This window comes from Papio anubis, chromosome 18 (genome assembly GCF_008728515.1).
Source record: "Papio anubis isolate 15944 chromosome 18, Panubis1.0, whole genome shotgun sequence".
NCBI classification, from domain to species: Eukaryota; Metazoa; Chordata; class Mammalia; order Primates; family Cercopithecidae; genus Papio; species Papio anubis.
In genome coordinates this window covers 50,885,149-50,897,457 of record NC_044993.1, presented here as the reverse complement: position 1 = coordinate 50,897,457, position 12,309 = coordinate 50,885,149, and the positions used below count along the sequence as shown (strand labels likewise).

At 45.8% G+C, this 12,309-nt stretch overlaps 1 protein-coding gene across 4 annotated transcripts in view; it reads left to right on the top strand.

Annotated features, from left to right (window-relative positions):
• The window catches only part of TNRC6A (trinucleotide repeat containing adaptor 6A), a 212,807-nt gene that overhangs the window by 60,213 nt on the left and 140,285 nt on the right, over window positions 1-12,309 (top strand). The window lies entirely within an intron of this gene.

Sequence of the window (12,309 nt, the reverse complement as noted above, 5' to 3'; positions counted from 1 at the left end):
TCTAAATGGGGACTCATTTTGATATGCGAGTACCCACATAGGGTCTAGGAATTCATGCCACTTATCTTTTGCATTCCTGGAGACCTTTGCTGCTCTGTCTACCGGAGGTTTCACAACTTTATCACCACAGAGTCCAGGATGTCCCACCCTTGGTTTTTCTTCCTACTCTTTTCCCATTTGTCCCAAGCAATCCTGTTTATCTTGCCTAGTGGAACTGTTCCCCACCAATGCATTAGGGCTAAATGGAAAAGGAAGAGCTGGCAGCCTCCCAGAGACTGAAATAACCTCAAGAATGGACATTTAATTCTGATAATGCCTCAGAATTCATATATGTGCCAATAAGATAAAAAGAATCGAAAATGATTTACACCCACTTATCTCCATGTTCTCACCTCTCAATCACTCCTCAACCTTCTTCCCTGCCTACTCCCTGCTTCTAAAATTGTTCTCATCAAGGTCACTGAAGGCCTCCTTTTTGTACCAATGGAGACTTCTTGATTTCTTTCATTTTGTATTTTATTGTATTTATTTATGTATTTATTTAAGATGGAGTCTCTTGCTCTGTTGCCCAGGTTGGAGTACAGTGGCATGCTCTTGGCTCACTGCAACCTCCACTGCCCACATTCAAGCGATTCTTCTGCCTCAGCCTCCCAAGTAGCTGAGATTACAGGCATGCACCGCCACGCCCAGCTAATTTTATTTTTAAGACAAGTTCTCACTCTTTCACCCAGGCTGGAGTGCAATGGCATGATCACATGGCAACCTCAACCTCCCAGGCTTAAGTGATCTTCCCACCTCAGCCTCCCAAGTAGCTGGGACTCAGCACACGCCACCACGCCTGGCTAATGTTTTATTTTTTGTAGAGACGAGGTCTTGCCATATTGCTCAGGCTGGTTTTGAACTCCTGGGCTCAAGCAATCCACCCCAGTCAGCTTCCCAAAATACTGGGATTATAGGCATGAGGTACCACACCCGGCCAAGACTTCTTCATTCCTTGACTGCATTTGATCACTCTCCTTCCTTCCAATTCTCTTCTCTGCAGAGTCCATGACATCCCACTTGTATCTCTCTGACTGCTCTTTCATCTTTTATGTTTACTGTTTCCTTTTACTTTCTGTTTTCTTTTCCCCATGCCTTAGAAGTTCCTATCCCTCAAGGTTCCTCTAGCCTTCTTTTCTCTCTGCTTTCACTGGTATGGCTTTAAATATCGCTGCGTGCCACTAACTTTTTATTGTCTGTCACTAATTCAGGCATCACTTCTGGGCTGATGTTCAGTTACCTCCTGAAAGTCATTTGGTTGTCCTACACACTCCTTAAATTCAACATGTCCAACTCTGGCCATCTCATCCTTCCTTACACCTATTCCCTGTCCAGTTTTCTTTTTCTTTTCTTTTTTTTTCTGAGACAGAGTCTCGCTCTGTTGCCCAGGCTGGAGTGCAGTGGTGCAATCCCGGCTCACTGCAACCTCCACCTCCCGGGTTCAAGCGATTCTCCTGCCTCAGCCTCCTAAGTAGCTGGGATTACAGGCACCCGCCACCATGCCAAGCTAATTTTTGTATTTTTAGTAGAGATGGGGTTTTACTAGGTTGGCCAGGCTGGTCTCAAACTCCTGACCTCAAGTGATCCGCCCATCTTGGCCTCCCAAAGTCCTGGGGTTACAGGTGTAAGCCACAGTGACCGGTCCCCTGTTCAGTTTTCTTTTGCTCATAGAAAGGCATCAGAATCTATCAGTTGCCCAAACTTGAAACACGGGAGTTCATCCCAAGCTCCTCCCATCCACTCACTCACTGCCTGCAATCAGTCGCAGACCATGTGAGTCTCCCTGTGAAATAGCTCGTGAATTACATAGCAACTGTCTTGTTTCTTATGCTCATGATCTCTCTAGTGGCCTTGTCTTGTCTCTGCTCTGTAGTAAACTCCATGAGGGTTTGAGCTTTGTCCGTCTTGTTCCTCCTTTTATCCTCAGTACCTAAAATAGTGCCTGGCGCAAAGTAGGTAGTCAGTACATATCTGTTGGATGAATGAATAATCGTTTATCACCTCCTCCCTTGAACTGTTTGTGTTTTCTCTGTTCCCTCCTTTCATATCCATTGCCCGTGTGGTTGCTGGATGATCTTTACTTTGGTAGGTGTCCTGCAATATGGCACCAGGCATTCTTCCCTTCTGATATTCATACCCTTGTACAGTCCCCTCCCAGTGACGTAAGTGTGGACTGGATGAGTGAAACATTTCTAATAAATAGAATATGGGGCTGGGCACAGTGGCTCATGCCTGTAATCCTAGCACTTTGGGAGGCTGAGGTGGGCGGATTGCCTGAACTCAGGAGTTCGAGACCAGCCTGGGCAACATGGCAAAACCTCATCTCTCCTAAAAATACAAAAGATTAGCCAGGCGTGGTGGTGCATGTCTGTAATCCCACATACTCTGGAGGCTGAGGCACGAGAATCGCTTAAGCCCTGGAGGCAGAGGTTGCAGTGAGTTGAGATAGTGCCACTATACTCCAGCCTAGGCAATAGAGTGAGACACTGTCTCAAAAAAAAAAAAAAAAAAAAAAGACTATAGCAGAAGTGATGGAATGCCACTTCCAGTATTAGATGATAAAAGGCTTCTGTCATGCATGCCTTTGCTTCCTTGTCCCTCTCTGAGAGAAGACAGTTATTATGCTATGAGCTATCCCATGGAAAAGCCCACCTGGCAAGGATCTGAAGAGAAATCTCCAGCCAACAGGCATCAGGGAGGCCTGCTGATGACCGGTGTGTGAGCTTAGAAGCGGATTCTCCCAGCCAGGCATGGTGGCGCATGACTGTAGCCCCAGCTACTTGAAAGGCTGAGCTGGGAGGATCACTTGAGCCTGGGAGGTCAAGGATACAGTGAGCCAAGATTATACCACTGCACTTCAGCCTGGGTGACAGAGTGAGACCCTGCCTCAAAAAAGATTCTCCCAACTTGAGCCATCACATGAGACCGCAGTCCTGGCCAACACCTTGATTGCAACCTTGTGAGAAACTGTGAGATAATATTTGCTGTTTTAAGGTGCTGAGTTCTGGGGGAAATTGTTATGCAGATATAGATAGCTAATACATGACCCAAGGCTCCATTTCAAACTGCAAACTCTAAACCCTCTAATGACTTGAATTAACTGTGTTAATATACACAGTTTGTATATTACATATATTGTATATATTAATATACACAGTGGTTCAGAGAGACTAAGTCAATCTAAAAGTACCAATATGAAAAGACTTTTACGACATTGAATTTTTTTTTTTTCTTTTGAGACAGGGTCTTTCTCTGTTGCCCAGACTGGAATGTAGTGACACAAACCTGACTCAATGCAGCCTCCACATCCGGGGTTCAAGCAATCTTCCCACCTGAGCCTACTAAATAGCTGAGACTACAGGCACACACCACCACACCTGACTAATTTTGTTTTTCTGTTTTTTTTTCAAAGACAGAGTCTCGCTCTGTCGCCCAGGCTGGAATGCAGTGGCATGATCTCAGCTCACTGCAACCTCTGCCTCCTGAGTTCTAGCAATTCTCCAGCCTCAGCCTCCCAAGTAGCTGCGACTACAGGTGCCAGCCACCACACCTGGCTAATTTTTTGTATTTTAGTAGAGACAAGGTTTTACCACGTTGCCCAGGCTGGTCTCGAACTCCTGAGCTCAGGCAATCCACCCGCCTCAGCCTACCAAAGTGCTAGGATTACAGGCGTGAGCCACCGCACCCAGCAATTTTATTTTTTTAGAGACAAGGTCTCACTATGTTGCTCAGGCTGGTCTTAAACTCCTGGACTCAAGCAATCCTCCCGCTTTGGCCTCCCAAAATGCTGAGATTACAGGTGTGAGCCACTGCACCTGGCCCACTGGATCTTTAAACAAGATTCAAAACAATATTCACTGCAGGATATCATCCATGTAAAATAAAATACAACTTAAAACATTACGTGTCTTCTGTAGCTACACATAAATGTATGTAAGTGCATTTAAATCAGTCTGGAGGTAAACATATCACCTGATAGCTAGTGATTTCCTGGGGGTGCTTAAGAAGGAATTAGCTTTTGTCCACAATTTTTAAAAATTTTACATGAAGAATATATTTGACCAGGTGCAGGTGCAGTGGTTCTTGCCTGTTACCCCAGCACTTTGGGAGGCTGAAGGCAGGAGGATCACTTGAAGGCCAGGAATTCGAGACCAGCCTGGGCAACATAGCAAGACCCCGTCTTTATGTAGAAAAAAAAAAAAAGTACCTGGGCATGGTAGTATGTGCCTGTAGTCCTAGCTACTCTGGAGGCTGAGGAGGGAAGATTGCTTGAGTCCAGGAGGTCCAGGCTACAGTGAGCCATGATCATGCCACTGTACTCTAGCCTGGGTGACAGAGTCAGACATTGTCTCTAAAAAAAAAAAAAAAAAAAAAAGAGGAGGCAGGCGCAGTGGCTCACACCTGTAATCCCAACAATTTGGGAGGTTGAAGAGGCAGATCATGAGGTCAGGAGTTCAAGATCAGCCTGGCCAACATAGTGAAACCCCGTCTCTACTGAAATACAAAAATTAGCCTGGCATGGTAGCACGCACCTGTAGTCCCAGCTACTCAGGAGGCTGAGGCAGGAGAATCACTTGAATCCAGAGGCAGAGGTTGTGGTGAGCCAAGATCGTGCCACTGCACTCCAGCCTGGGCAACAGAGTGAGACTCCATCTAAAAAAAATAAAAACATATAAAAAAAGGAAATATTATTTATTAGGAAGGCTTTTTTTTTTTTTTTTTTTTTTTTTGACAGGATCTTGCTCTGTCACCCAGGCTGGAGTGCAGAGGCACGATTTGAGCTCACTGCAACCTCTGCCTTCCATGCGCAAGCAATCCTCCTCAGCCTCCCGAGTAGCTGAGACTGCAGGTGTGCACCACTCAGCTAATTTTTAAAAAAAGGTTTTTTTTTGAGAGACTAGGTCTCATTATATTTCCCAGGCTGGTCTCAAACTTCTGGGCTCAAACAATGCTCCTGCCTCAGCCTCCCAAAGTGCTTAGACAGTAAAGCTTTTTGTAATAAAACCGAAATAACTCAGAACTGTATCAAACAGAAAGTGAAAGTACATGTTAGCCCCATCTCTCCAATTGATAATTATTAACAATTTGTTTTATATTCTTCCATATCTTTTTTCTAAATCTAATAGATAAAAAGGATCCTATTTTATTTACTATTTTTTTAACCTGGTGTTTTTTGTTTGTTTGTTTGTTTGAGACAGAGTTGCTTTGTTGCCCAGGCTGGAGTGCAGTGTGCAATCTCGGCTCACTGCAGCCTACACCTCCTGGATTCAAGTGATTCTCCTGCCTCAGCCTCCCGGGTAGCTGGGATTACAGGCATGTGCCACCATGCCCAGCTAATTTTTGTATTTTTAGTAGAGACAGGGTTTCCCCATGTTGGCTAGGCTAGTCTCAAACTCCTGACCTCAGGTGATCTGCCTGCCTCAGCCTCCCATAATGCTAGGATTACCAGACGTGAATCACTGCACCTGGCCTAACCTGTTCTTTTCTATTAGTAATATATCGTGAACATATTTTCATAATCATTCATAGTGAGCTACTAATTTTTTCTGCATAGTTGCATGTCATTCCATTGTATACATGTGTTGTAATTAGTTCAACTGCTAAAATATAAGCTCCATGAAAATAGGACATTTTCAGATTTATTTGCTGCTCTATCCTTAGGGGCTAGAACAGTGCTTGACACTTAGTAGGCACTGAACAAATGGGAATTAATTAATTAGTCAACTACTGATAGACAACTGGTTTGATTGTACCCCAGTACATTACTATTTTCACACTACCGTAATTATTTCCTTGAGATAAATTCCTAAAGATGAAACTGCTGAGTCAAAAGGGATGCATATTTTAAAATGTTGCAACATGTTGCCAAACTCCTCTGCATTTAGCTTGTACTATATTATATTCCTACCCATCTGTCGATGAAAGCACCTCTGTTCCCCACTGCCTCGCCAGTATGAGTGTCATTCCTCTCTGATGTAAGTTGTGATAGGAGAGTCAACTGTCTGTAAATGTTGTATAGGGGAATTGGAGAGTGGCTATTTTGTGAAACTGGGCAGAATGCATAGAGCCTACCAGATCCACTTGAGAAATTACCGTAAACAAAGAGTGCATCAGTCAGGGGAAGGAAAGAGAAGACACGTTCAAATTAGGTCATTGAAGGAGGACTTGTTTGATTTTTATTTTTATTTATTTTTTTTTTTTAAGGCAGGGTCTCACTCTGTCACCCAGGCTGGAGTGCAGTGGAGTGATCTCAGCTCACTACAGCCTCAGCCTCCCAGGATCAAGTGATACTCTCACCTCAGCCTCCCAAGTAGCTGGGACTACGGGCGTGCACTACCATGCCCAGCTTTTTGTTTGTTTGTTTGTTTGTTTGTTTTTGGTTTTTGTGTGGGTTTTTTTTTTTCTTTTGTAGAGATGCAGTTTTGCCATGTGGCCCAGGCTGGTCTCAAACTCCTGGACTGAAGGGATCTGCCTGCCTCAGCCTCTGTAAGTACTGGGATGACAGGCATGAACCACCACACCCAGCTGAAGGAGGACTGAATAGAGGAACTCTACAAAGGGAGGACAGAAAACCACAAGGATCCACAGGACTAATTAGGCTGGCTTCTGTTACCACCCCTATGCCTGAGAGGCCAAGGGGAAGAATGGCCACTGTAACCTGGAGACTGAGAAGCCTACAGACCGAGGGCCACCAAGGTGGGAAATGTGACTTTAAGGCAGCCAGCACCCAGAATCACCGCAGAGAAGCAGCCAGAGAATAAATGCCCCAAGCCCAGTCTCCTCCCTCCCTCAATCATCTTCTGGGGGCTCCCTATTGGTCAAAACCAATGGGAAGCCAGAAGACAAGGGGGCCCTTTGAACAGTGTATACACTCAGCCTCCCAACACACAAGGCATACACCAAAGTGTTCAATAAATACGTCATTGAATTTAACCCTCGCGATAATCTTTCAAGATAGTTGTTTACGTTCTAATGGAAAACTGAGGCTCAGAGAGATTCATTAACTTGCCCAAGGTCACAAGCCAGTTTTGGAGGCCCCAATGCCCTGGGCTCATATGTGCTATGAAGCTTGGAACTGAGAGCAAGGAGACCCTATGACGAGCACAAACTCTTATCAGATACTGGAAGCCCCCAGCACAGCTCTGGTGGCAGGAAAAGGCTCTCCTGCAGTTTTTTTGGGTTTTGGTGTTTTTTTATTGTTGTTACTATTGTTGTTTTTGAGACAAGTTCTCACTCTATCACTCACTGGTGTGCAGTGGCACAATCATAGTTTACTTCAGCCTCAACCTCCTGGGCTCAAGCAATCCTCCTACCTCAGCCTCCCAAGTAGGTGGGATTACAGGCACACACCACCATGCCCAGCAATTTTTAAAATTATTTTGTAGAGACGGAGTCTTGCTATGTTTCCCAGGTTGGTTTTGAATGCCTGTGCTCAAGCGATTCGCCCACCTTGGCCTCCCAAAGTGCTTGGATTGCAGGCATGAGCCACCGTGCCCAGCCCCTATCCTGTGGTTTTCATGACATGTGAGATGGTAGCTCAGGCAAGGCTCAGCAGACAAGCCACAGCTGTATTCATCTCCAACATAAACCACCGTCTTCCCCATGGGAGGTGGCAAAACACCATGCTAACAGCCCAGATTCTGGAGGCAAACTGCCCTAGTTCAAGTCCTGTCTCTGCCGCCGACTAGCTGTGCAACGTTGGGCAAGTTCCTTAGCTCATCTCTCTGTCCTCAGTTTCCGCATCTGTAAAGTAAGGACAACCATAGGCCTCAGGACTTAATGAGTTAAAATAAGGAGAGTGCCCTGCACCTAGTGAGCCCTAGTAGGTATAAAGGTATTATAGGCATCAACACTCACTCACAAGGAACTGTTGCTTCCCAGTCTCTCTTCCCCTTCAAAGGTGCTGATGTATGAGCTCTCCCTAATTAGACTGTGCACCCTAAAGCCAGGAGTGTCTTGTGCAAGCCTCAGTGAGCTTCTGTACAGAGTAGCAGTAAATAGTTTAGTCTTTGTGAATCATACATCTTTGTCACCGCTATTCAACTCTGCCATTGTGGTGCAAAAGCACCCACCTACAATCCTTAATGAATGGGTGTGGCTGTATGTCAATAAAACGTTATTTATATGGCTGGGCACAATGGCTTATGCCTGTAATCCCAGCACTTTGGGAGACAGAAGTGGGAGGATTGCTGCGTGTCAGTAAAACTTTATTTATATGACTGGGCACAATGGCTTACGCCTGTAATCCCAGCACTTTGGGAGACTGAGATGGGAGGATTGCTTGAGCCCAGGAGTTCAAGACCAGCCTGGGCAACATAATGAGACCTCATCTCTACAAAAATAAATAAATAAACAATATTAGCTAGGTGTGGTGGTGGCGCGTGTGGTCCCAGCTACTTGGGGGGCTGAGGTGGGAGGATCACTTGACCCCCAGGAGGTCGACGCTGCAGTGAGCTGAGATTGAGCCACCGCATTTCAGCTTGGGCAACAGAGCAAGACCCTGTCTTAAAACGAAAACATAAAACAATTTTATTTATAGATGCTGAAATTTGAATTTTACCTAATTTTTACATGTCACAAAATAGTATTTTTCTTTTGATTCTTTTTCAGTGATTTAAAATGTAGGGCTGGGCACAGTAGCTCACACCTGTAATCCCAGTGCTTTGGGAAACCAAGGTAGAAGGATCACTTGAGGCCAAGAGTGCAAGACCAGACTGGGCAATATAGTGAGACCCCCCAACTCCACAAAAAATTTAAAAATTGGCTGGGTGAAGTGCCAGATGTCTTTAGTCCCACTTACTCAGAAGGCTGAGGTGGGAGGATAACCAGAGCCCAGGAGTTCAAGGTTACAGTGAACTGTGATCACATCACTGCACTCCAGCCTGGACAACAGAGCGAGACTGTGTCTCTAATAAAAATAAAAACTAAAACCATTTTTAGTTCGAGGCCCATACAAAAGCAGCCAGTGTCAGGCAGGACAGACCCTCTAACAATGCATATGAAACTTCACTTTCTTCTGAACTCACTCTGAGTCAGGCCTGGGAAGACCTTTTAGAGATAAAAGTTACCCTGGCCCCTACGGAATCCAGCTTCTGACACTTGTCTCCATGCTCCTGGGAACTTCAGCCCCTCGGGCCTTCTTGCACTTCTTCCAACAGGCCAAATCCTTCAAACTCAGGGCTTCCAGAGAGTCCTGTCTCTCTCTCTGAACCGGAAGCACCTGCCCATCCACAGGCTGTGTGATCCTGGAATTGTGTTTGTCTTCTTTTCCATGATGCTTCCGGGGCCCAACATAGTGCTTAGCATAGGGCAAGTGCTCAAAAAATGTACAGGAAATTTAACCTCACAACAATCTTTCAAGGTAGTGGCGTATACACCAGTGGGGAAACTGAGGCTCAGAAAGACTAACTTACCCAAGGCCATATTGTATTCTTTTTTGGCAGAAAGGGAGAGACAAGGCCTTGCTCTGTTGCCCAGGTTGGAGTGCAGTGGCACCATCTTGGCTCACTGCAACCTCCGCCTCCCGGGCTCAAGTGATCCTACTGCCTCAGCCTCCCAAGTAGCCACACACATGCGTAAGTTCTGGTTGGACTTAACGCCCACAAAGCCAGGTCCAGGAGGTCCTAGTTTTCACCAGAAATGTCAGTGGGCTCTCCTCCAAGGCCCCTCGATATCCTCAGCACCACAATGCCCGGCGAATTTTGTTTATTTTTTGGTAGAAATGAAGTCTCACTTTGTTGCCCAAGCTGGTCTCAAACTCCTGGACTCAAGCGATCTGCCCGCCTTGGCCTCCCAAAGTGCTGGGATTATGGGCGTGAACCACTGTGCCCAGCATATTGTATTCTTCAGCACAATGATCTGTTGCCCAAGTACTCTGAAAATGTCTTAAATTCTGGTGCCAACTATCTGGTGCCCTTGGGCGAGTCACTCCATCTCTCTGTGCCTCAGTTTGCTCATCAGTAAAATGCATATGATAGTAATAACTAGGTGTTCTCTGTTGAGTTGTTATGAGGATTAAATGAGTTCTAGATCCAAAATGTGTAGAAATGTACCTGACCCAACAACAGTTGTCTATTCAGTTCCCAGCTCTGAAGGAGACAGAGGTCTTAGGTCTGAGCACAAAATGGATTCATCCTTCAGCCCTGGGTTGACACGACCCCTAGAACTCTTTGTGGGCTAGCATTGCCATTCAGCCCTTAGTGCTGAGGATGTCGAGGGGCCTTGGAGGAGAGCTCACTGACATTTCTAGTGAAAACCAGGACCTCTTGGACCTGGCTTCGTGGGGGTTAAGTCCAACCAGAACGTGTTTATTTTCCCCTGTGTCTGGAAGGGCCTCTCTGGTCTCCATGGCAACGTGATTTCCTGTCCTGGTTTTCTCTTGGATGAGATACCTGCTGAATGCAGAGGCGTCTGGGCAAAAGCTTGGGGTGGAGACGGGCTCTGGGGCAGTTCACTTTAACTGCTTCCCCCACGCGAGCTGAGAGGCCGGCCTGGCCGGGGCCCGTGTCACCAGAGCCTTTGTTCACCAAGTCCAGACATCCAATTTAGGATGACATCATGGAATCCAGCCTGGAATCCTTGTTACGCCCCATTTTCTTTCTTTCTTCCTTTCCAAGCGTTTTGTTTCTTCTTGAGGCTGCAGAAACAGAGGCTCACGCACATCCCCAATTTGCTAAGAATATTTCTAAACCCTTCTCATCACAGGCCATCCCCTGTGTCTGGGCGCTTCATAAATAATTATTGACTCATTCTTTCTTTCATTTGTCAGTCATTTGATTCATTCAACAAACATTTGCGTAGTAGATTAAGCGCCAAAATGATGCTGGAGCTGAGGAAGCAGAAAACAGATCTGTCTTTTCTCTCAAAGAGCCTCTACTTGGTAAATGGAGACAGGCATGTAAATAACTAAGCACTACACAATAGGATCCGTGCCGTGACAGAGGTCTCTGCAGGGGTGGTATGACGTCACCATGGGAAGCCTGATCTCTGCTTCCTGCCTGCATTTGGATTCCCCTCCTAAACCCCATGGCCTTAGGTAAATCTTACCCTGAGCCTCAGTATTCTCATCTGTAAAATGGGGGTAACGATGGCACCTACTTGGATGGTTGGGAGTCTGCATTTGGAGTGGGACAGACATTCAGATTTCAGCTCTACCACTTACTAACTCGTGTCCTTGGGCAAGTTACTTATCCTCTCTGTTAAATGGGGACTGTCCTAGTGCCCACTTCACAGAGCTTTTTGAGGTTTAAATAAGTGAATGCATGCACTTAGAACAAGGCTTTTAGACTTGCCTGTCTTAACTACCGCTACCTCAAGGAACCCTGTGAGCCCATAGGAGGGAGATACTAGGTCTCCGTGGGGAATTAGAGGATGGGCCCTACCAGAGGAGGCAGCATCTAGATAATTAGCTACTTACATAGCATCCGTTCAATGTCTACATCTCCCCTCCTTGAGTGATGATAGAGATCTTGTCTGCCTCCTTTCTCCATCTTATCTCCACCTCCTAGTAAAGCCCAAGCAGGTGGAACTCAATGGATGTGTGGATGATGAATGACTAAAGGATGAATTCTGGCCTCTTTATCATGGCCCTTAAGGTCTTTTACAATTTGGGTAAGATCCTCTTAGTCTAATTTCTGGAAATTCTTCTTGGCCCTACTGCCTTGGGCTCTAATTGTAACAAACCTTAATAAGCCATGCATGGCCAGGTACAGTGGCTCATGCCTGTAATCCCAACACTTTGAGAGGCCAAAGCAGGAGGATCTCTTGAGTCCAGAAGTTCAACATCAGCCTGAGCAACATAGTGAGACCCCCCCTCCCATCTCTACAAAAATATTTTTAAAATTAGCCGGGTGTAGTGATGTGCACTTGTAGTCCCAGCTAGTCTAGAGCCTGAGGCAGGAAGATCACTTGAGCCCTGGGGAATCCAGGCTGCAATGAGCTATGGTCATGTTACTACACTCCAGTCTGGGTGATAGAGCGAGAGAAAGAGAAGGAGAAGGAGAGGAAAAGGAAGAAGAGAAAAAGAGGAAGAAGAAGAAGAAGGAGAAGAAAAAGGAGAAGGAGAAGGAGAAAGAGAAGCCTATTTCAACTTTCTTGGACACCCTTCTTTTCTTAGCTAGTAGGTGAAACCCTACTCATTCTTGTATTCATATACTCACATTGTATCAAGATAGCAATTGTGATAATTGAAGGGATGCTGTGCAGGCTTCTACAAGCTACACTGTGAATGAGATGGTGTCCTCTCACCAGGACCCTTTCCACCTCCTCTCC